The sequence below is a fragment of the Triturus cristatus genome, chromosome 7 (assembly GCF_964204655.1).
Source record: "Triturus cristatus chromosome 7, aTriCri1.1, whole genome shotgun sequence".
NCBI classification, from domain to species: Eukaryota; Metazoa; Chordata; class Amphibia; order Caudata; family Salamandridae; genus Triturus; species Triturus cristatus.
In genome coordinates this window covers 714,568,417-714,593,312 of record NC_140590.1, presented here as the reverse complement: position 1 = coordinate 714,593,312, position 24,896 = coordinate 714,568,417, and positions in this window count along the sequence as shown.

Genomic DNA, 24,896 nt, shown 5'->3' with positions numbered 1-24,896 from the left:
TCAGCCATTAGGCCAGCTAGCTCTACAGTGCCACTACCACTTCCTGTATCTTACAGTAGTGTAGGTAGTGTTTGGCAACCACTGAACAGGACAATCCTGATTCCTCAGGGATCGTGGGAACAGTGCAGTACATTTTGCTCAGACACTCATGCTTACTCTCAGAAAATACACAGGATGGCGATTAGGACGTTTCAATAAGTATTTATTGGTTCAGTGACAGCCTTGTGTAAAAGATGTGTGCTGCGAACATCAGGAGACAGAAGCATATGAAAGAGATTGCAAGTACAAAGATAGTAAATAGTAGATACATTTCTACCATAGTGCTAATAAGATGAACATAAGTAGCTCAGATAAAAACAGCAGCCCTTGCATATTTCTAAAATGGGCGCCCTAAGTAATTAGCCTAAATGTACCTAACCTAGATCTGTATATGTGCCATGTATGTGCATATATGTGTGTGTGGCCAAGAAACCCCTAGAGAAGAACCAGCCACCCACCTGATGATTGAGAAGGAAGGACCCAGTCTCTGCTTCGAGGATGACAGCCTGCAAGGGATGTCAGACTACTGCATGTCGAAGATTCAGCATGCAGGACCCCATGTCAGCTTGGAAGGAATTCTCCTCTAATTTGTAGGGGGAGTCAGGGTCTTTTATACTAAAGTGGTCACTCCAGGGTTTCTTCTAGAATCAATATGTTTTGAAAACAACTATAAATGTGTGGAAACAATCATGAATGTTTTTCCAAACAAACGCGATCACCCACAGCTGGCTGTTGGCCAAGATTGAAAAAAGTGGTGACCCTTATACAGAATAATTATACCGTGCCTGAGGACATGTTTATGTATGTCAGGTACAGGGATTAGGATACAATACCGAGAGCCTGGTGTCGAAGAGACAGGAGCAAGCTACTAGGTAAAAGGTCACCTGTTTAGAATAGTTATTGTTGTGTGGATAGCACAATGTATGTAAAATAGGGTATACATGACAGGACTATCCTAAAAGACATGACACTTGACCTAATGATGACCTCAAGTTATGAAGGTCAAAATGCCGTAGACTTGTATCAGCTGAATTGGGAATGCTAATTATGCCATGATTCGTTCACCTCTTGTATCATAAAATAAATGTTCATGCTAAATATTTGCACCAAAGAATTCCTAAAGAAAAATGCCGATTTTCATTTTCTACGTGTTTCACTTGCGCCATTTTGTAACTCTTATTCACGAGCACAATGCGTTCCCTTTGCACCTAGTACACTACTTAAAACGTAGTTGATACTGATTCATACTCTTTGTAAAATATACCGTTCATATTCTTTGGGTTAATACAAATACCAGAATCCTAAAAAGACTACATGTTTTTGTGTCATTAATTTACTGCTAAAATTGTACTTCCTTATTGACTCCTATTGAGACATTGCTGTACGATATAATTTCCAGGGAAGTACGGAGAACCCAACTCGTAGTTCATTGTGACAGGATTGTCTGGTGCGACTCGGATCAACGCACACAGACACCCGTGGGGTGCGGGGACAGCTGCATCCCCCATTAATCAAGTGTTCCGTCTTGCCCTCAGTGCATCAAATCAGCTGTCCTCTCCTCACCCGACTGACGACCTTGTGTTGCCCGGTAATATCACCCGGATCAGGCCTGGGTGGTGAGAGTAAGTGACTGGGATGAGGAACACTTCTGAGAGCGATCAGAAGTGGGTTGAGAAACTGGGTGACCCCCCCTGTGCTTTGCAGAACTGGGCTGGTGCCGGAAGGCGAATTGAGGGACATCTTTATTGAACTGGGACAGCCTTTAGCCCATTTATGCTCTGCAAAAAGTGGATGAACTTCCGGAGTGGTGGCCAATCCCCCCATTTGTCAACTGTTGCCTGGTTACCCGGATAGTTACTCCAGGCTTCTCCCCAGGGCCCCTCACTAAGTGCAACTCCGGACTATATATTATTCAGCAAAGGTGGGGGGTTTGACTCTAACCAGTGAGCAGAGTAGTGTGGGGGGTAACTGAGAGGTGTGGGAGGGACAGTGCCACAGGGTCCACCTTCATACTATCAACATTTCCAAGTGAGATTTATAGCCAAAAATACATGATGTTCATGTTGTGTTAATTAGTTTGTGTGTTGAATACAATCTTTACTTACATACGCCAGATGTGAAGTCACTTGTGACCCTCAGTATATTTACTCTCACGCTATATCTATATTTACTGTGCCAATGCTTTACACATTGCCTCTGTGATAAGCCTGACTGCTCACTGTCAAGCTACCCAATGGTGACCGCAGGCAGTGAGTGTAATCCCCCGCCCCTGACAGGAGTGGTAGGTTCTGCCAGGCTTGAACACCGCAGCAGCCAACAAGTAAATAGCAGCTCCAACACAAGCTGATTTAGATTGAACCCTTAAGAACTAAAATTTGGCTATCAAAGGAGAGTCAACAGCATTCTAGAGATTGAAATGTACTTTTTCAGCTAATGATACAACACTGCCCCTCCAACTGCTACCGTATGCACCTGCCCTGCAGCCTGGAGGTATCATTCGGGGCATGTGGCCCGGCGTTGGATAGGGGCGAAGACTGTGTGTTCACTTGCATGTGATATACTGTTGGGGAAATATGACTATCAGCTTGCTATAAATTCGCCGTTTCTGTGGCTGGGCTCTGAGACAACAGAGTGTATCATGAACTGAGGACTCGACCAGCAATAATGCGACCATTTGGGGAATATTTTAAGACAAACTGACTTCTATTCAGGGGCGCAACAAAGGCCCCCCGCTGCCTCCGCTTCAGGCTTACCCATACTGTAGGGGGGCCCTCAGTCTCTACTGATGTGAATGTGAGGGGCCCCTTCAGCATATCTTACAGGTTTGCTATGCCACTGCTTCTATTTGCTACTGTGAGTTAAGGAAAATGCGGAAGAAAAGAAAAAATAAATAAATAATATACGAAATATGTTTTAATTATGAACAATATACTGTAATGATATATACACTATGCTGAAAGATAAGAATTGTATGATAAAGGCATTCTAGGATGGAAGGTTAGGGATTTTTCAAGGGAATACAAGTTCAGTTATGACTGGGTATTTGACAAGTTAAGAAGCTGTTCTGTCTGTGCTTGTAAAGCTGTTAAGAACTTACTTTATGCCTGGAGTAAGTTATTCTAATGGCGACGATACGGAAGAATCTGAAAAAATAGCTCCCCAGGCACGTCACATAACAGCGCTGCCTGAGGCTGTCTTTATCAGAAGAGAGAAGCATCGGCTTCCACATCGCAGCACTGTTGGAGGCTGTCTTTGATGAAAAGAACTCCTGTCTGAATCTAAGTTGTGAAGCTGTCTTCTGGAGTGAATCTCAGGCAAGATTAAAGTGGTGCTCGTACCAGACGATAACGCGGTGAGTGACACGCTATCCATCACTGGAGGATAAATGGTGAGTGTGGCGCGGCGCTATGCTAATCTGATGCGCTTTGCCTCGATTGAAGATAAAAGTTTTAAAAAAACCAAAGCGGAAATAGTTATGCGCACATGCGCGCATTGCAAGATTTTATTGTCAAAGTTTCGTTGACTGTGCATGCGCGTACGTCACACACGTCGGCCATCTTAAAGTCAGGCATTAAAGACTTTGCGATCGTCAGAGAGCCGTGTTGTAGTCACGGAGAGCTGCACATTATTAATCACAGCTACATCTATGCAACATTATTACATAGCTTTCAGCCATTTTGGCAAATTGGAAGTTTGTGTACAATCTCCATAGAAACAAGTTGATAATTTGAAACGCTGATACACACAGCTCTATTTTCATTTTGTGTGCATCTCATTTTATATAATGCAATAAATACATTGTAAACAAATAAACACTAAAGAAAACAATATTAAGGATATTTATTTAACAAAAGTATAATAAAATAAAAACAATCATGGAAACAGAAAGAGAAGTAACAATAAATATGAATTCTGACATGCATGATGAGAAAATGATGCAGGGAAAATATTGAGTACTGTCTTTAGGAGGTCATTACCTTTTGATCTCTCAGAACAACAAAATTTTGCTCAAAGATGGGAGAAATGGACAAGAAGATTTGAACATTTTTGGAATGCAACATGTAAGAATCATACTGACGAATAAGCAAAAGATCTGCTGCTTAATGTTGTAAGAGAAGAAGTAGAGGACACAATATTTACATTTCCAGAGCAAGAATGGAACACATATAAAGGGCTCATGAAATGTTTAAATGATAAATTTGATCCTGACAGAAACGTAGATTTTGAGAGATATAATTTCAATATGGCATGTCAAAAAGAGGATGAAACAATGGATGATTTTGTAACAAGGTTTAAAAAACTAGTAACATTTTGTGAATTTGACAAATTCAACAATGAAGAAGCAATAAGGCTAAGAGTAATACAAGGTTGTAGTTCCAAGAAATTTAGGAAAAAACTTTTAGAGAAGACATATAATCTACAAGAAATTTTACATATGGCAAAAACAGAATTGCGAGCTGAAAAACATGCCACAAGCATGTAAGTAGGAAGAATAAAAACTTTAGAGCAAGTGAGGCAAATGTCAGAAAAAGTAAACAGTGGAAAATAGTGGAGACACATTACAAAGAAATGAAATTGTGTTACAGGTGCGAACTTCAATTTCCTCATCAGAAATGTTGCCCAGCAATGGGACAACAATGTAAAGAATGTGGGAGATATAATCACTTTGCAAGTGTATGTAAATTTAAGAAGGAAAAGAGGGAAAGTTGGACAAAGAAAGAAAGTGGAAACAAACAATTGTTTAAGAGACACATAAGAGAAATGGAAGAAATGGAAAGAATTTGAACATAGTGAAAGGCTATATATGATGCAAGAAGAAAGTTAAGTTCAACAACTCAACATGATAAAGAAAGAAGATATCAAAAAATGAACTTCAGTTGATTTATTGGTGGGTTCCAAGGTACCATTTGTTCTTGATAGTGGAGCAACATGCAATATAATGTCTGTGACCGAATATGCAAAAATGACCTAACAGCCTCCTCTTAAACCTTCGAATGGAAGTGTTTTTCAATGGGGAGCTAAGCACACTGTCTCCAGTCTAGGAAAATTTGAAGAAACTTTAAAACATCGAGATATAAGTAGCAAAGAAGAAATACATGTTTTAAAAGGGGAAGTTCCAGGACCATGTTTATTAAGCAACATAACTGCTCACTTTATGGGGTTACTAGCTGTGACCCGTAACCTAACACCTGATCATCCTATTCTGTCAAAGTATCCAAAATTGTTTGATGGTCTAGGAAAATTACAAGATAAAACAATTACTTTAGGTTTAAATCTTTTTATGGTTTAAATCTTTTTATTGAAACAATGCAATAGATGAGAGTGCATCAAAACAGGCCATGTAGAGCCCCACCGCGTATATTAGCAGTTGCATTGATACAACAAATAACAGTAGATAACTAAAGCATTCCCACCCCCCTCCCAGAGAAAAAGAAGAAAAGGAAAGAGAAGGAAAACCTCAAACAGAGCCCCCCACCCCCCTCGGTCCACTACCCTCTATGTGTCACTGCGTAGTGCTAGGTGTCGTTCCTGAAACCAGTCCTACCTACGTGGAGGGATCCAGTGTGTTAAGTCGCAAGAGGCATAGATACCTGGGGCAAGGCAGCTCCCAGAAATCCTGAGCAAGTAGGGTCAGGAATGGCTGCCAAAGGTCGCTAAAGGCTGAGCCCTTCCCAACCACAGTAAGGGAAATCTTTTTCCATGCCCAGGACATGCCACAGCCATTGAAGCCACCCTGTGTGTGCCAGAATTCGGGGGGATCTCCAGTGTGTCAGTATGGTCTGGATGGCGGTGCCCAGCGCTATTGCAATCTGTTCCCCTCTCCTAGATTTCAGAGGGTAAGTGAGCAGGTTTGGTACCCCCAGGAGAACATATTCAGGGAGCCGGGGGAGCTCTGTGTCAAGAGGCTTGTCTACATCGTCAAGTATTTGCGTCCAGTAAGTCCGTAAGTGTTCACATTCCCATAATAGGTGGACCAATGTGCCCCCCTTCCCACATCCCCTCCAGCAATCAGGGCTTTGTGAAGTGTCAGCTTGGTGGAGTCTCTCCGGGGTATAGTACCAATAGTATACAAGCTTGGTAAATGTTTCAGTAAGGCCTATGTGACTCACTGTGTGGCGTGCCCTATAACATGCTCCCTCCCATTCTTTGGTACTGAGACTACGGACAAGGTCCCTTTCCCAGCGTGCGCGGCCTGCGTGATGGGTGTGAGTATAACGAGACAAGAGCCTTTTGTACAGGTCGTAAGTCAATTTCTTATCAGAAGACCGTGTGATGAGCCATAGTTCGTAGGTGGTGAGGAGCCTGCTCCCCTGTGTGCGGTTATCAGGATGCATGGCCCAGTGTCGAACCCGTAGGTAGTGTAGCCATTCGGATTCTGGGAGGCCATAGTCGGCTCTGAGCTGCGAGAAGCTTATCAATTAAAAGGCCCAAAGCTCGGCACTGGGCCTCTCTCCACAATGGTAAGAACATCAAGCCCATCCCAGGGCTAAAGTCTGTGTTATTGAAAAGAGGTGTGAGCGGGGAGGGGAAAGTCGTTAGGTCATGGCATTTACTGGTCTGATCCCAAACCATAAGGGTGGTACGTGTCACGTGAGAGGCGTACAAGTTGGGCGGACGTTGGGATTTCCGGATAAAGGTAATCTTCATAAGAGACGTACCGGCAACTGCGCAGTCCTGAAAGAGCCAGTGTTTTTCCGACTCAGCCCGACGCCATTCGACCAAGTGTCGAAGCTGTGTGGCTTTATAATAGAGCGTGAGATCCGGAATCCCAACGCCCCCTTCGTTAGGTGGGAGAAAGCTGACCATCCTTTCCATCCTCGGTTTGCGCCCCTGCCAGATGAAGAGAGAGAGTTCTGACTGTACCCGGTTCAACCAGCCCGTGGGGGATTGCAAGGGAAGTGTCTGAAAGAGGTACAGTATTTTAGGTAGGATCGTCATCTTAATAGCTGCAATTCGCCCGAGCCACGAGATCGGAGAGTGTTTCCATCTCCGCAGATCAGTGCGGATCTGCGCATGGAGCTGGGCATAATTGACCATCTTCATGGCCTGCAAGGTGGGGGCTAGCCTTATGCCTAATTAGGGGACAACGTCATCAGACCACTGCAGAGGGGGCCGGGCCTGAAGGGCTGCGATAGCGAGAGATTCAATGCTGTAGATTTCGTAAGGTTGACCTTGAACCTGGAGGTCCCCGTGAAAGAGTCCAATTCTTCCAGGAAGTCTCCCAGAGTGGTCTCGGGGTCCGTCAGAGTTACCAAGACGTCATCTGCATATAGACTTATAGTGTGTGTGTCCCCTCCAAAACGAATGCCCGTGATTTGGGGATGAACCCTGACTCTCTGTGCCATGGGTTCCATATAAAGGGCAACGAGTAGAGGCGATAAGGGGCATCCCTGCCTCGTGCCTCTGCTGATGGGGAATGGGGTGGATGTGTGCATGTTGACCCGCACTGTAGCTGTGGGGGGACGGTAGCAGTAAAGAATGTGTGTCCTCATCTTTTCCCCTATGCCAATGTGAACCATTGTTTGCTCTAGGTAAGGCCAGTGGACCCTATCGAAGGCCTTCTCCGCATCTATGGTAAAGAGCATGTAATCCCCTGGAGTACGGGAGGCCTTTTCTATGAGGTGCGTAACTCTCTTCGTTTTGTCACTCATCTGCCTTTGGGGGATGAATCAGGCCTGATCAGGGTCTATAAGACCCGGCATATGAGGTGCTAGTGGTGCTGCTAATATTCCGGTGTATAGCTTCATATCAACGTTTAGAAGTGAGATATGGCGGTAAGACCCGGAACTCGTCCTATCCTTCCCTGGTTTGAGGATGACAGTTATCGCTGCCTCTAACATGGAGGAAGCAGTCGCCCCAGACGTCGCAAAAGAGTTAAAGAGCCGGGTGAGCAGGGGGGGAAGCATGGAGCAGAATTGTTTGTAGAAAGCCACCGTATAGCCGTCGGGGCCAGGCGATTTGTCTAATTTCAAACGAGCTATGGCCGCTATGACTTCCTCCGGTCTTATCTCTCTCTCTATGTGGGCCGCTTGCTCCGGGGTCAGAGCAGCAAGATGAGCCTGTGACAGGTAGGCATCTATGTCCGTCCTCTCTAGAGGCTGCTCATCGTAAAGGTGTGGAAGGTTTCGGCAATAGACGCGTCAACCCAGCGCAGTGCTCCTATGTGGTCTTTAATCTCCTGAATTCCCTCGCGCTGTCTAACCTCCCTGAGCTTGTGCACTAATACCCACCCACACTTGTCTCCCCCAACGTAAAAGGAATGTCGCAGATGCAGTGCAGCGTATTCCGCTTTGACGCGGTCAATGACAGCCAGTTGCGCCCGAGCCATGATCAATTTTCGCCAAATGCGTGGGGCCACAGTGCGTTGGTGCATCTGCTCCAACTCACGCACTTTATGTGTCAGGTCCTCTCTCTTCCTTTTACGCTCTGCATTATCTGCAGAGGAAATAGCGATTATTTTGCCTCTAACTACCGCTTTTAGGACTTCCCATCTGGCGGACAGGGCCGTATCAGGATTATCATTGTGTAACAAGTAATCGTCCAGTGTGTGCTGTATCTGAGTGACCTTGTCTGTTCGATGGAGGAAGGTTAAGCGCAGTCGCCAATGTCTAGTCGGTCGTTGAGTCGGTGGGAGGGCCAGTGTAACCACCATGGGAGCGTGATGGGACAAGGCCGCAACCAGGATATCTGCAGAGTGTAATGTCCCGGAGGGCCTTCGAGCCTAAAAAGTAATCCAACCAGGCATACGTTTTATGAGCGTTAGAGTAGATGGAGAACTCTCGTAACTGAGGGTGGTGCTGCCACCACAGGTCCACTAGACTGAGATCGCTTAGCCTGGAGAGCCCTGAGCGCGAGAGGGCACCAACTTGACCTGTGCGCTGTGCAGATCTATCTAGGTCGTTGTCGAACACCAAGTTGAGATCACCCCCTATCAGTATGTGGCACTCCTGAGTCGGCGGCGCCTCAGTGAGGGCCTCATATAGAAAGTGTTCCAGGCCCTCATTAGGTGCATAAACAGACCCCACAATCACTGTGTATCCCTCTATGGTAAATTGGTAAGTAAGCAGTCTACCCTTTATCTCGGCCTCCTTCTGCACCACTTTCCCTCGAAAAGCCCTGGAAACCAATATAGCCACCCCTGCGGTCTTAGAGGGTCTGGAAGAGAAGAATTGTATCGGAAAGGCTCGGGATCGAAGCTGGTGGCAGTCTTTGAGGAGCAGGTGTGTCTCTTGTAGAAGGCAGATGTCCGCCCCTGTGCTTTCTAGGTAGGAGAGGATTATTAAGCCCTCTCACATAATTGAGGGCAGTGGCATCTAGTGGCATCTAGGTCCTAAAAGTGAGTGTGCCGCAGATCATAAACGCCTGAGAGGCATGAATCCCAGGCAGGACCTGCGAGGGGAGACTCTTGACGCTAGCACTGCAAAGATGTAAGTTGCTAAACACCGTGGACCGGGGGACCCACCCGAAGAAAGAAAAGAAAAAAGAAGGTAAGCAAGAAAAATGAGAATAAAAAGCCCGCATAGAGTAAAAGTTCGACCATCCGTCCGTCATCCATAGATGAGCAGAATTAAAGTCCACTGGGTTGTCGTGTGACCAATTGTAGACCCCCCTCCACCCCCCAACCACCTTAGGCATCAAAGGAAGAACACGCCGTTGAAACCAGGCTTAGTCATGTGGTCGACGTCTTGGCTAAAGCTTCTGGCAGGGCCTCCAGGGAAGCTTGCTGCTCTCTCTTGACTGCCGTGGGGTCTGGTCGATTAGTGTGACGTCTTTGCCTCCATCGTGGTCGACCGTCACTGGACGCATGGTCAGAGTGCTCACCATCGTCAGTAGTGTCCGGAAGAGCAATCCCCAATAGACTGCTTGCTTCCAACAGTGAGCGGAGTGCTCGGTCCAACTTAAGGTCAGCGTCCAGCTGGTTACCCAGTATGTGATTGAAGAGCTCTCTCACGTATGTAAAGATGTCACCAGCCTCTTTGTTGGTGCGTACCCCTCGGATTCTGATGTTATGGCAGCGGGAGCGATTCTCAAGATCCTCCAGGTGAGATTGAACGTCCACTTGTTGATCATGTATGCAAAGCACCTCCTGCTGCAGGGTCGCCATTTCAGTGTCCCGGGCATCGCTCTTGCCCTCCAGTGCTACCACTCGCTTCCCTATGCTGTCCACAACTTTGTGGATATCTTTGATTTCTGCAGTGAGTTCGCATTTCACTGTTTGGAGATCATCTCGCAAAGCCGAGAACAGGGACTCCAGGAATGCCCGCGTCACCAGTTCCTCTTTAGGGGCATCCATCTGTGCCACGGTGTCCAGTGGCACAGGATCCACCGCCTCTCCACCCTGCACCTGGGCAAAGAGTTCTGTGGGCGATTTTTTTTTTTGCCCCGGGTGGAGGTCATGCTCATGGCCCACCAACACCGCCGGCGCCAGACCCTAGAAACCTAGCCCAATGAATACCTTCAACGTGACAGCGGCTCCTGGCTCGAGAGTCCCAAGCAACTTCACTGAAGACCAGCCGGGGCACGAGCGGGGGACCCCTGGCACACCTAGGCCTCCTCTGTGGGGCGCCAGCCCAACCTCTCTGTGACCACCTCTAACGGTGGCCACACTCGAAACGCCATGCAGAAGTGTACTCTGTGCACTGCGGCCCCTCCCAGTGCATGGTAGCTCTTCGCGCCGGCCTGTGTTAGGTAAGTCCCCCAACAGCTCACTGGAGGAGCCCTCGCCGTCCATGCTGCAGGGGTACTCAGGCCGCGTCTTATGCCAGGATAAGGCAGATGAGCAAAACCGACGCGCTGTCGCCAGCTCAGGTCCGTACCCCAGGGGATTGCGTGGGTGCACTACGGGGGATCCGGTTCCGATGTTCCCCGAGCTTGTGAGAGTGCGTGGCAAAAGTCTGTGCAGCAGCTGCCGGCCCCCGGGCTCACTCAGCAGCACAGTGTGGGTACCCAAGGCTCTGCGCAACAAAACGGCGGGACGGAGCCGCTTCCACCAGTCTCCTGCCTTCGCCACAGGCTCCTGCAACGGGGGAAGTCCAGCCAGTTGAGGGCCCACAGATGCGTGCCGGTACAAGATGCCTCTCTCGTGGGGCTCAGGGTGAGGTGTGCAGCCACAGTCCAAAGATTGGAACAGGGATGCCGTGTGGGTGAAGGAGGCCTCTGCGAACACCAGAGAGGCCCTGATCAAGGTGAAGCTTAGCAAAAGGGGTGATGGGACTCACCGCGACATTACTCTCGGCCCTCTTCCCTGTTCAGAGGATCAGGTTGTCTCCTGCAGGCATGGTCAGCTCTCCGCAGGTCCCAAGGCATGAGCCAACGGCCGCTGTCCGCCTGGCTCCCACACTGGAAGGCCTGCTGCCCGATTTAAGATGGCGCCCCAACTCTGGTTTGGTGGTCGGCTTTCGCCACAAATACACTATCCACCGGTCCGGCACGGCGAGAAGGTCCACAGTCACCGGCCAGAGTACTCGGTGAGCCGGCACAGCTCGCCAGCCGAAAGTGCAGGGTCCAGCTACCACAACTGCGGTGACGCTACTTGCTGCGTCATTCAGGCGCTCAGTCCTGGCAGGGGATCGGAAGCACAAAACTCAGCCGTGGGGTTCTGGGGTCGCTCTCCTGGCGATGCAGGCTGTGCCTGGCCTATAGTGGCATCTTTCCATGAACTTCCGTGCTGCACAGGGCTAGGAGCCGGTGCCGTAGAACGGCGGTCGGAGGAAAGGCGGCGAGACACGTCTTACCTCGCCGCCATCTTGGCCACCAGTGTTTTAAATCTTTTTATTGAGATTTGTCAACATTGAAAAACATTACTGCAAAATATATGCAGTATCATGGGCGATACATGCCCTGGGCAGCAGGTATATTGATGTGCAGAGATTCAAGTGAATAAACAAAGAAAAGAAAATTATACTACCCTCCCAAGCCACCCCCCTCCCCAACCCCCGTCCACTGAGCTATCTATTGTCCTGAAATAGGCCTATGCTGTGTCTCACGGCTGCGAGCCCTGAGCAGCCACTGTGGGAGTTGCAGAGAGACACAAAAGGCATAAATACCGTGGGCATGTTATTTCGCAGATTTCTGAGGCAAGAAGGGACAGAAAGGGTTGCCAAAGGTCCACAAAAGCTGAGCCTTTCCCTGCTAGTGTAAGGGTCAACTTTTACATCCCCAGAACGTGCCACAGGCGCTGCAACCATCCTGAAAGGGTGGGGGTTTGAGAGGTACTCCAATGGATCAGAATATTTTGGGTTGCTGACCCTAAAGCAATCGCTATCTGGCGGCCACTTCTGGATTTGAGGCCCAGGAGTACGTAAACTGGGGATCTCGGTATTTGGGTGTCTAAATGTTGGTCAACCTCATCTAGGATCTGGGACCAGTATGGTTGTATGTGTTCACAGTCCCACAGAAGGTGCACCAAGGTTCCCCTCTTTCCACACCCCCGCCAACATTCGGCGCTCTGATGGGGATCTGTCTTGTGGATGCGTTCTGGCATATAGTACCAATAGGTGGCCAACTTTGTAAGTGTTTCGATCAATTCTACGTTGCTTGCCGAGTGTCGTGCCCTGTAGTACACTCCCTCCCACTCTTTGCGGCTAAGTGCTCGACCAAGCTCTCATTCCCAGCGAGCGCAGCTTGCATTGTGTGCATGTGTGTGTCAGGAAAGTAGTGTTTTATAGAGATCGGAGATTAACTTCTTGTCCGAAGTGCGTGTTATTAGCCATTTTTCATAGGAGGTGAGGTGGCGCTGCGCATGCGGTCTAAAGTGCGGGTGGAGCGCCCAGTGACGAAGCTGCAAATACCGGAGTCTTTCCCACTCGGGGATTCCATACTCCGCCCTGACAAGCGTAAAAGAGAGGACACCCTCAATGTCAAAAAGGTGCCGAAGGGCACGGCATTCTGTGGAGCGCCAATGTACGAAAGCAGTCTCACCCATCCCCGGAACCAAATCGGGAATATCAAAGAGTGACATGAGGGGAGAGGGAAAGGTAGTCAGTTAATATTTGGTGTTAGTCTGATCCCAGGCTTCCAGAGTCGCACACGTTATATGAGAGGCCTAGAGATTGGGGGACCTATGGTACTTCCGAATCTATGGGATCTTCTGCAAGGATGTACCCACTACCGCCCGGTCTTGAAACAACCAGTGTTTCTCCAACTCGGCACGGCTCCACTCAACCAAATGCCGCAGCCGTGCTGCATGGAAGTAGAGCTGGAGATCGGGGATACCCAATCCGCCCTCCTCAGGTGGTAGTGTACTAATGATTCTCTTCAGTCGGGGTTTGCGGCCGTGGCAGATGAAGTGTGAGAGATCGGTCTGAACCCGCTGGATCCATCCAGACAGGGGCCTCAGTGGGAGTGTATGAAAAAGATATAGAATTTTGGACAATATAGTCATCTTAATGGCGGCCACTCTGCCTAGCCAGGATATCGGGTATTGTTTCCAGCGTCTCAAGTCTGTGCGAACCTGTGCATGTAGGCTGGCATAATTGATTGTGGCTACTGCCTGCAGCGTGGGAGCAAGTAGGATACCTAAATACAGGACAGTACCCTCTGACCATTGAATGGGTGCTGGGACTGTAGGCTCGTCAGCGTTTGAGGAGACAATGAGTGCAACAGACGTTAACTTTGAACCCCAAGGCAGTCGCGAAGGAGCTTAACTCCGACAGGAAGGACCCCAAGGCTGAGGCTGGCTCCGAAAATGTAACCAAGACGTCGTCTACATATAAACTGATAGTATGGGTGTCACCACCAAATCTAATCCCGGTAATCTGGGGGTGGTTCCTAACCCTTTGGGCCACGGGCTCCATGTACAGCGCAGGGGTGAAAGAGGACCCCCTGTCTTGTGCCTCTGGGGACGCGGGTTGACGTGTGCCCGTTAACACGGACACTTGCCGTCGGTAGACAATAGCAATTTAAGATGTGAGTCCGCAGCTTCTCTCCGAGCCTAACCCGGGACAGAACCTGCTCAAGATATGGCCAATGGACCCTGTCAAAGGCCTTCATGACGTCGATGGTAAGGAGCATATATTCTCCCTGCGTCTGTGAGGCCTTCTCTATAAGGTGGAGGACCCTCTTGGTATTGTCGCTCGTCTGTCACTGGGGGATAAAACCCGCCTGGTGGGGATCGATTAATCCCAGCAAGTAAGCCGCCAATCTGGAGGCTAAGATCCCTGTATACAGTTTGAGGCCAATGTTAAGGAGCGAGATAGTTCTATCTTTCCCTGGCCTGGGGGTTCGCTGCTTAGAACATAGCCTCCAGAATTCCTCCGGTGGCCGAGAAGGAGTTGAATAGTCAAGTTAGTAGAGGTACCAGCACAGGACAGAACATCTTGTAGAAGGTCGCCGTAAGGCCCAGGTGACTTGGCAAGTTTGAGTCGCGAGATAGCCGCTATGACCACCTCCACCCGAATCTCCTTCTCTAGATGGTCAGCATGGTCCAGACTTAAGGGAGGGAGGTGCGCCTCCATTATATAGGCGTCCCCGTCTGCACTATCTAGGGGCTGTCCGCATAGAAGTCTCGGAAGGATTCCACGTTGGTAGCATCGTCCGTCACTAGTCTACCCACCGAGTCACGGATCTCGCAGACTCCCTGCATTTGTCTAGCCTCGCGTAACTTGTGCGCAAGCAGGCAGCCACATCTGACTCCCCCCGGTGTTGTATGAGTGGAGTAATCGCAGTGCTGCATATCCTGTCCTGGTTAATGGCTGCCAGTTGCGCTCGCAGTGAGGTCTTCCCTTTTCCTCCAGCGCTCGGCATTGTTCGCTGTCGATATCGCTATGAGGACCCCTCTAATGACCTCTTTGACCCCTATTGCCCAACGTGTCGACAATAAGGTACCTGGGTTATCATTGTGTGATAAGTAGTCATCTATGGTGCGCTGTACCTGCTCGACTATATCCAGTCAGTGCAAAAGAGTATCCCGTAGACACCACTGCCTAGAGGGTCGCTGGAGTGGGGGGAGTGTTTGTGTAGCTATGAAGGGGAAGTGATCCGACAGCAAGGCTACTAGGATGTCCCTAGTGATATCCCGGAGGGCCTCCGAGCCTATCAGATAGTCAAGCCTGACGTAGGTTTTGTGCGAACTAGAGAAGAAAGAGTATTCACGTAGGTGGGGTGGTGGCATCACCAAAGGTCTATCAAGCCTAACTCTTTTAATCTATCCAGTCCTTCCTGTGAAAGTGCCCCTGTCTGGCCTGAGCGCTGGGCTGACCCGTCTAAAGAGTTATCGAGTACTAGGTTCAGGTCACCCCCTAAGAGAATTTGGCGTTCCGCTGTGGCCACACTGAGCGCTGTGTGAAAGAACCTCTCTTGGCCCTCATTCGGTGTGTAATTGGACCCAATAACAAAGGTCTGGTCTCCAACCATGAACTGGTAGGTGAGCAACCTCCCCTTTATTTCAGCCTCCTTCTGAATCACTCTGCCTTGAAAGGACCGGGAGACCAAAATGGCAACACCCGCGGTTTTGGAGGGGCCAGACGAAAATAATTGCGTTGGGAACATACGGGACGTCAGTCGGGACAATCGCGCAATAGTAAATACGTCTCCTGTAGGAGGCATATATCAGCTTTGTAGTTCTTTAGATACGAAAGGATCGCTCTGCACTTAACTGGGTTGTTCAGTCCCCTCACTTCAGGGTAAGGATTTTAAGAGTAGTGGGAGGCATCTAGGGACTAGGGGACCAAGAACGGAGCTGGGTGCTGGGGCCTACCCTATGGAGAGTGTTGGACACGGGGTAGCGTGGTGCAGAGCGGGTGGGCCAAACTCCATAGGAAATGTGCAAAGCATCCACGCAGTACACACAGATGACACACAAGGCACACTCCAAAAAGAGACACTATACAAAATTGTGTACGAATAACTTTTGTATTGTAGAAACACAAGGCAATTTCAGTAATCTCTATACTGCGCCAACCGGCGCCAGGTCAATATTTACAGGGGACACTATATACATGGCAGGGCCAATCGGGCCTCTGCCAGAACCATTGCAAAGTACAAGGAATAAAGGTAAGTCCATCAGCCTCAATCCTGCAATAAAAACATCACGGCATCACAGTATATAGATACATGTGAGAATAAAGGTTTCGTCCCATGAGCCTGAGGCTGAAATCAGAATAGGCAGGACACCAACACTAAATGTGTAACCGCCAGCAGTCGCTGGCGAGGCCATGCACTTAGCATAAATCAACATTAACAGTGGGCAAAACCCTAAAACATTCTGAGAATACCGTTGGGCAACATCACATCAGGCACCATTAGGGGCATCAGTCACATGGTGCACGGCATTAGACATTAGGCATTATCACATGAATAAATCCCCTCATGTAGTACATTGGGACTAATCATATTAGGATAGGGCACATTCACCTGCAATGTAACATTAGGGCCTTACAATAGGCATCAAACTCTGAGCATGGGGCAGAATCCTCTCAGCATAGGGCATGACATTAGGCATTTGGCCAGAACACCTGCAATGCAAACATCATGGCATGACATTAGGCAAAATTAGCATGAGGCATCTCAATAGGCATCAAGGCACAAAATATGCACCTTAGGCCTACCCCTATGCATTAGGCATCCTTGAGGGCGAAAACATTACATTATGCATAACCTCTGGCATACCAGCTTGGCAGGAATCATTAGGCCTGACATCTGCATAGCAACCCTGAGGAGAAAACACTAGGTAACATTATGGGCATACAGACATTATCTGGAGGGCCCTCAGCAGACCTCTCCCCTTGTAGTGCCCTCCTTGCTATGCAAACAAATGTGCCCCACGCTGCCACTGCCCACTGTCCGTCGGGCAGTGGCGTAAAATAGTCCGTTCTGGGCACGTTGGAGTCCCCTCCCTGGGACTCTGGAAATAAACAAGGAATGATGTGGCCCACGGAAGAATACTGGCCCTGGGGGCGGGCACCAGCAATGTGCCCCGACACCCCCCCCCCAACTCCTCAATGGGCCCCACTCAACAGAACTATTGTGGGTGTCCTCCTGCAGGTCCCGCTTTGCTTCTGCACGGCTTACTTCTGCACGGCTGGCTTCTGCACGCGGGGCTCTCCACGTTCCTCCGGGAGCCCCGCCAACCCCAGCAGCACTTCTCCGCTTCCTGGCTTCACCCGGGCCCCCTCCTGGGACCCCGGACTTTAATGGGACGTCCACGACTTGGGGGAGGCGGGGAAGGCTCCCGTCCTCCTCCTCGGGTCTTCACCAGCGCTGGGTGGGCTTCCTCAATGCGGGGTAGGCTCCCGCCGGCAAGTCGGTCTCCTCTGGGTGCCAGACGGCGGGGTGGGCTCCTGCCGGACGGTCGCTACGCCGGCTTCTCCCCTTCCAGCGTGGGGTTCCCACCGCTCACAGGAGCCCCGCTCGGGCTCGCTACCACTTCCTGCCTTGGCTCCGCCCACGCCAGGCAGCTTGTAGGTCTTCCGGGTCGCCGCAGGCAGCACGGCGGCTCTCCACTTCTCCAAACCCCGGGCTGCGGCGGTGATTTATTTCTTGGCGGCAATACACGGGGTGGGCACCCGCTGTAAAAATCAAGCACATCTGCTGCGGAAATGCGGCACACACGTTGGGTGGACTGTCGCGTGAAGGTGGACGATGCGGGTTGGGCGCCCGCTCTTTTTAAATAAGCAGTTCTCCCAGACAGCTCTCAACTTCTTAGCGCTACACAGCGCCTTCAGGTCCGGGGCAGCTTCTAGATGTAGCGCTACCAGGGCGCTAGGTCTCACCAGGAGCTTCAGGGACAGCGGATAGCGCACCTCTGCTGGTAATCACGCAAATAGTCCCATTAGGCGCTAAAGTGCAGGTAGAGCAGCACAGGCACTTCAACTAGGGAAATATAGCGCTCCCGCAGCGTTGCAGGTGTCAGCTCCTCACCTCCTGAGCAGTAAGATAAAGCGCTCTTCTTCTCCAGGCGCTAACCAGTAGGAAGGGCACAGTCGCAGCAATCACGAGGCGCTGGGTAGCAGAGCAGCAGGCACTACTGGGCAAGGTCAGCAGTCAGTGGGCTGTAGGTCCTGTGAACCATCACCCTCTGTAATGTGGCACTCCTCCTGATACAGCAGCCTTCACTCCAGCAGTGGGGCTCTCCCTAGCCCTGTGGACAGCAGAGGGGTTACAATTGGGCACAGGGGCCAGCACACAGGCCCAGGTGGCGGTACCTCCTGGCAGCAGGTCCCCTCTCTCTCAGGTCCATGCTCTGACTGAGCACATGGCAGCCCAGCTCAGCCTACCAGACTGTGCCAGAAGCTTCCAGAAGCGTCTGGGGAAAACTGGTTCTAACTGGCCTAGGGGGAGGTGTCCAGCACCCTGGGTGCCAGGCTTCCATCCAAAAGCTGGGGTTGCTGGGAAATAACAACTAGACTGGTAACCCAGCTCAGTGAGGCAGCACAACCTCACAGCCATGGCATCCATTTTAGAATTGACAGGTTTAAATAGGGAAACTCAGTCTGCACACGCCATTGCGCAGCATGCATTATGGCATCTCACACCACACATGGCCTATACATTTCTCTACCATGGGGGAGATAAAGGTGCGTACACCATTGCACAGCATTTAACATTGGCGTTTAACATGCATTCACATAACATGGGGTTTCCCATAAAAGCGAAAAAATTCAGGGAAAAGGGCCAAGTCCAACAGAGAGACTCCTGATTATGGGCTTCAAGAGGCCTAAGTAGAGTGCCGCTCGGCACCTGTGTGGCTAAAAAGAGTGGACGAGGGGCCCCCAAATGAAATAAAAAATTCCCGCCATGTACAATCAAGACATTTCCATATATGAATAACAAGGAATGGAAGAAGAGTCCATCATCCAAAGATGACCAGTAAGAGTTCACTATGGGGTCCATTGTGTGGCCGAGTACCGTCTCCCCCCCCTCCTACCCGCCACACACCCAAAATGCAATGTGAGAAAGTGGGATAAAACATCCCCAATCTGTCCCATTAAGAGTGTGTCTTCGCTAGGACATCTGGCAGGGACTCTAGGACAGCCTGTTGGCCTTTTGTGATCTCCTCCTGGTCAGGTCGCTGCATTCGGCGCCTACAGCCTTGTCTCTTCCAGCCTGATGGTGAGTCGCTGGATACGGGGACAGGGCTGTGACAGTCTTCATCATCCTGGGGGAGTTCAACCCCTAGCAGCCGACTGGCTTCTGTGAGAGAGCGTAACTGGAGTAACTTGCCATTAAGGTGGAAGATGAGATGGAACGGGTGGCCCCAGGAGTAGGAGATGCCTTGCTGGCGTAGACGTGCCGTAATTGGCCGAAAGGGTGGCCGATCATGAAGGGTGAGAAGGGCTAGTTCTTAGTATAAAGTCGGTGTCTAAACCCTGAAGGTAATAGGATGCATAGCCCTTGCTTTGCTGAGTATTGCTTCTTTGGTCTTGAAGTCTAGGACACAGACCAAGATGTCCGCAGGTGGAGCGTTGTCTGGCCGGGGTGGACCAACCCGGTGGGCCCTGTCTAGCGTAATTCCATTTTGGGTGGGTTGCCAAGGATATGGTTAACAAGCATTGGCATAGCTAATGGGTCTCACCTGTAGGACCTTTTAAGTGTTTAGCCATGCAACAGTTGATGTTGTTGCACCAAGGATATTGTGCTGGATAACTAAACACTTATAAGGTCCCAAAGGCGAGACCTATTGGCTATGCCAATGCTTGTTGATTTTCTACAGAATAGCTGGTAAATAACAGATGTCACACAGTTTGGAATTAGTATTTAGAGGACATACTTTTTTGTTTGTAGTCAAATCATGTATTGATATTTCTATCGCGATTAAATACTGTGATTGTTTTCCAGTTTTCCTCGGGGCAAAAGAACCACAATTAGTGGTAATTTGGAGAATGAAGATTAGATCCCACCCATGTACATAGACCACTATCACCCAAAATATTTCTGGAACTGAGAGATGACTGTGAGCTATTGTACCTTCAGACGCTTGATGTTCAGGTTTGAATTCACAATATGTGGTAAGCCCTTGTGGTTTTTATGGTACTGCTTCGTGGGAGGTTTAATGAATCCTACTGTGTTGCATTATTTTTGGTAATTTGGGACATCTGTGTAGTGTTCTGGAGCAACGGAACTCTGTGTACTGTCACAAAAGGAAATGCATAAGTCACACCAATGATAACAGCTTTAAGGTAGGATTTAAACCATCTATTGATGGCTCTAAAATAAGTTAAATAATTAACTGCGGTGCTAGGACTGGTGTGCCAGAAGTGCTAGCCAGCTTTTATATTTTTGCCAATCTTATGTTTGCACATTGGATACGTTTAAAAAAAAAAAATTAAAGCAGTGCATACTTGCCAAGGCCTATTGGATCTGCGAACGCTTGTTTTCAAAATTACCTTACGATTACGAGCCTAACAGCATGGGGGGGGCAGGGGGCGGTAGGGCGTGGTGGAAACGGTTTATGCACTTACTTTGAAACGTCACCAGCCCACACTGTCCAACTGCAACAGTAGCCTCTATTGTCCTAAGTTTATGCGCAGCACAAGCAAAGATCATAAACGCATAATTAAAGACTATCTAAAGATAGCGCAACAACACAAAAAAACTTGTCCATCAGAATGCATTACCCAACACAACGCAAGGTTGCCTCCCACAATATATGATGATCAGCACACAAACCTGGCAACATTTGACATGAAACCAGCTACATAAGATAATAACTACATTTGGGAAATTCATTGTGTGCATGCAAGCACAGGAACACAGTGTCATATAGATGCAGTTTTGAAAACGTGCCGCAGTAAGTTGATCCCAAGTGGGGGAGGTGTGCTGGTTCTGCCTGCTGGAATTTGAAGCACTCGTGCTTGTGCTGGCCTCTGCCTTTCGGGAGCAAGCAGCGGCAGAGCGAAAGCCATAAGTTTGCAATTAGAACGCGCGCCGCTGCTCGCTTCCGCAAGGTGGATGCCAGCACAAGCACGAGTGTGGGGAAAAGGAGCAGACCAATAGCTAAAGGCCCTCCTAGAGCAGCGCATGTACGCTGCCTAGGCGAGACCTAAAAAGTTCACTCGTAAAAGCAAAGAGATCATCCGTGTCCGTCGTGACCTTCACCCCCCTAATTCGGATGTTGTGTCTACTGGAGCCGGTCTCCAAGTATTCCATGTGGGCCTGAAGGTCGATATGTTGATCCCGGAGGCTCAGCACTTCCTGCTGCTGTGTTGATAATTCCATGTCTCTACTGTCACCTCTGTCCTCCAGCATTACTACTTGCTCCCCTATGTTGTCTACTTCTCTCCTTATATCTTTAATTTCGGACGTGAGATCATGTTTAACTGTTTGCAGATCTTCACGGAGTGTCGTGAACAACGACTCAAGGAAGGCTCTTGTCACTGGTTCCTCCCCTGATCCATCTGCTTTTGCGTGGGCTGCTTCTCCCGCGCCAGGGTGGTCCATTGTGCCACTCCTTTGCGTGCAAAGAGTTCCTTCAGGGTTTTGTCCTTTTTCCCTCGCGTGGAGGACATAATCTCACTTCCACCCGTGTTTTATGTTGCGCGTGGTGCAGGTCGCTGCCAGTGCCGAGCAACCGGGTACTCCACGTGTTCGCTTGTATGGATGTTGTTTCCCCTGTCCCTGGGGTGCAAGCTCTAAGGGCTTGGTGTAGTAGGCCCCTGGCGGAGCTGTAGGCTCAGTGGCGCTCCTCCATCAGGTCCCGCCGGTTCAGCTATGTCGAGTCGCCAACACTCTCCTCTGTGTTCCCTGGGGTGCCTGTACCTACTTACTCAGGGGGTTCACACTGCGGCTCGGCAGGAGGCACTAGATGATGTATGGCCGGCGTCTCTCGAGGAAGCGAGCTCTGGGCGGAGGAAGCGAGGAAATGGGGGGTGAGCGGCAGGCGTGTAGTACACCCGCAAGCCACACCCAGGCCTAGCTGGGCCCTTTCCTCAGGCTGCGGCGTCCCACCCTTGGCGGCCACCTACTAATAGCGGCCGCGCTCACCCCCCCTGCACTGCAGGGTTCATCCCTTGCAGAATGGCGGCAGCCCAGTCTCTCCAAGACAGCTATACCCCGGAGCGCACGAAGGTCGCTTTGCCGCTTCTCGGCTATGAGGCCGGTGCTAGGTACCTTGGGGTGCTGCGGGCCTGCAGGTACGGATGATCACTGCTCCCACGGTTCCCAGTGACATCGAAAGGGTGGGGGGAGCCGACAATCCAAACTGCCCCATACTGCAAGTGGCCCTGTGAATGCAGCTGTAGTCAAAAACGCTGCCCCAATCGGTGCTCCGTGATCTCGGGCACGGGTGGCTGCTAGCTCCAGATGGGACTCGGAGCGGGGGCTGAAGTTAGGCCCAGGGCCCATCGGTGCGGCTCGCCCCTCCGCGGCACCTCCGCCTATCCAGCGGCGCACAATGCTTACCTCCGGTGTCATTGGGCGTGGGCCAGGCGCTTCCGATGCCAGTCTCGGGAGACTCGCCAAGTTGCAGGTCTTTCACTCTACGCAGCTCACGCCTGCCATGTCGCCCGGTGTCCAGCAGCCCTCTGCAATCTCAACAGACGGCGTTGCAGAGGAATACGTTGGTTCCAGGAAACTTCCGCCTGCTTCTCTGATGTCACCGGTCCAGGATGCAGCAATCGGTGGGTCTCCGTGCCATTTCAGAGCACAGTGAAACGCATTATTGGGCCGGCGGCAGGTGGGAGCTCAGGGAACAGCGTCCTACCTCGCAGCCATCTTGGCCCCACATCAATTACTTTACACATAAATGAGAGAATAAAGCCTATAGCACAAACTCACAGAAGAGTTCCAGTTCATATGCAAGCAAAAGTAGAGAAGGAAAGAAAAGCATTACTGGAACAAGACATAATTGAAGATGCAACAGGTCCAACACCGTAGGTGTCTCCCATTGTAATTTTCCCAAAAAAGGACACTGAAGATATTAGAATTTGTGTAGATATGAGAATTCCAAACACTACCATTGAAAGAGAGCGCTATCCAGGCCCACATTTGAATGATATGATCAGTAACATCAATGGAGCATTTTTTTTTTCAAAACTTGACTTATGTAAGGGATACCATCAATTGGAAATTGATAATCAGTCAAGATATATTACAACATTTTCACCGCACTTGGGTCTATTCAGATATAAGCGATTTAGCGATTAAACTTTGGAATATGTCCTGCTGCTGAAATCTTTAAAGAAATCATAAAAAATGTCATAAGACCTGTACAAAACAGCATGAACTATAGTGATGATATACTAGTCTTCAGTAAGAATCAAGAAGAGCATGATCAAGCGCTAGATGGTGTATGTCAACAACCTTTCAAAGCTGGGTTAACTCTCAATCACAAGAAATGTGAAATAAATAAAACTGGATTCACATTTTATGGACATATATTTTCTCATGAAGGAATGAAACCAGATCCCAGGAAAATAATCGCTCTAAATGCAATACAAAGACCCAAAGATATGAGAGATTTGCGATCATTTCTAGGAATGGCCAGTTATTGTGCAAGATATGTCAACAATATTGCAACTTTAAGTTCACCTCACAGGGAACTAACAAGAAAAGGTTAAACATTTGAGTGGAATGATGATTGTGAATGGGCATTCAAAGAAATAAAGTCACAAATAACTATGGAAGCAAACCTAAAATATTTTGATCCAAACTTATGTACAGAATTAGTGGTAGATGCTAGTCCTATAGGGCTAGTCGCAATATTGGTACAGCACAAGCCTGGAAGAGAGATTCCGAGATATATAGTTTCTCATGCAAGCAAAAGCCTTTCCGAGATTGAATAAAAATATTCCCAGCCCAAATAAGAAACTTTGGCAGTTGTCTGGGCATGCGAACATTACCACGACTTCATATATGGAAAGCCTTTTGTAATTCTAACGGAGCACCAACTCTCACTTCCATCTTTGGGAATCCAAAAAGAAATATGCTACCAAGAATAGAAAGATGAGGAATGAGACTAATGGATTATGATTTTAGGAACATTCATAAAACTGGAAAATAATATAACCCGGCCGACTACTTATCCAGACACTCTCAACTCAAAAATAGGCCAACAATTGGAAGCAGAAGAATATATCTGTTTTATAATCAAGTCGGCAATACCTGGAGTTATTACAGAAAAAGAATTGATTTAAGCCACATGTTCAGATGATACTATTCAATAAGTAAGCAAAATGATACATGAAAATAATTGGAGATTGATAAATGGTGCAAGACGTTTTTAAACCAAGTGTGAAAAGAAGTGACATTTTGGCGTTCAGAAACATACGTACAGTGGCTTTTTCAGGAATATTACTTAGAGGAAATAGGATAATTATCCCAGCTTGTCTACGATGACGAGTTATTGACTTAGCTCATGAAAGTCGTAGAGGTATATCTGCTACAAAAAAACTTTTTAAGGGAAAGACTATGGTACCCAAGACTGGATCAACAAGTAGAAGACTTAATTCAGTCATGTCACATATGCCAATGTGCAAATGTACCTCAAGAGAAAAAAGGAATAGAAGAGCTACACGTGACAGAACTACCGGTTGCTGTATAGCCTAACGTGGCAGCAGATTTCTATGGAATTTAGACTCAGGACATTATCTGTTGGCCATAATGAACAAGTTACTTACCTTCGGTAATGATATATCTGTAAGAGACATAGATTAATTATAGATTCCTTACATTATAATTACTCCCAGGCGTCAGACTAGATCCGGAAAGTTTTTCATCAGCATTACCTCTGCTCGTCGAAAGGTGGCGTTGGTCGGTTCCGCGTTTGTCGTTGGCGTCATGGTCGCCGGGAAGACATTGCAGTAGCTACTTAGACGCCGTCCTTGCGCTCTGACGTAAGTTCTGTACACGACTTTCCACGCCAGAAGCGCAGAGCCATGCAAGACACTGACTACTGGTGCACAAAACTAGGGCCCTGAAAG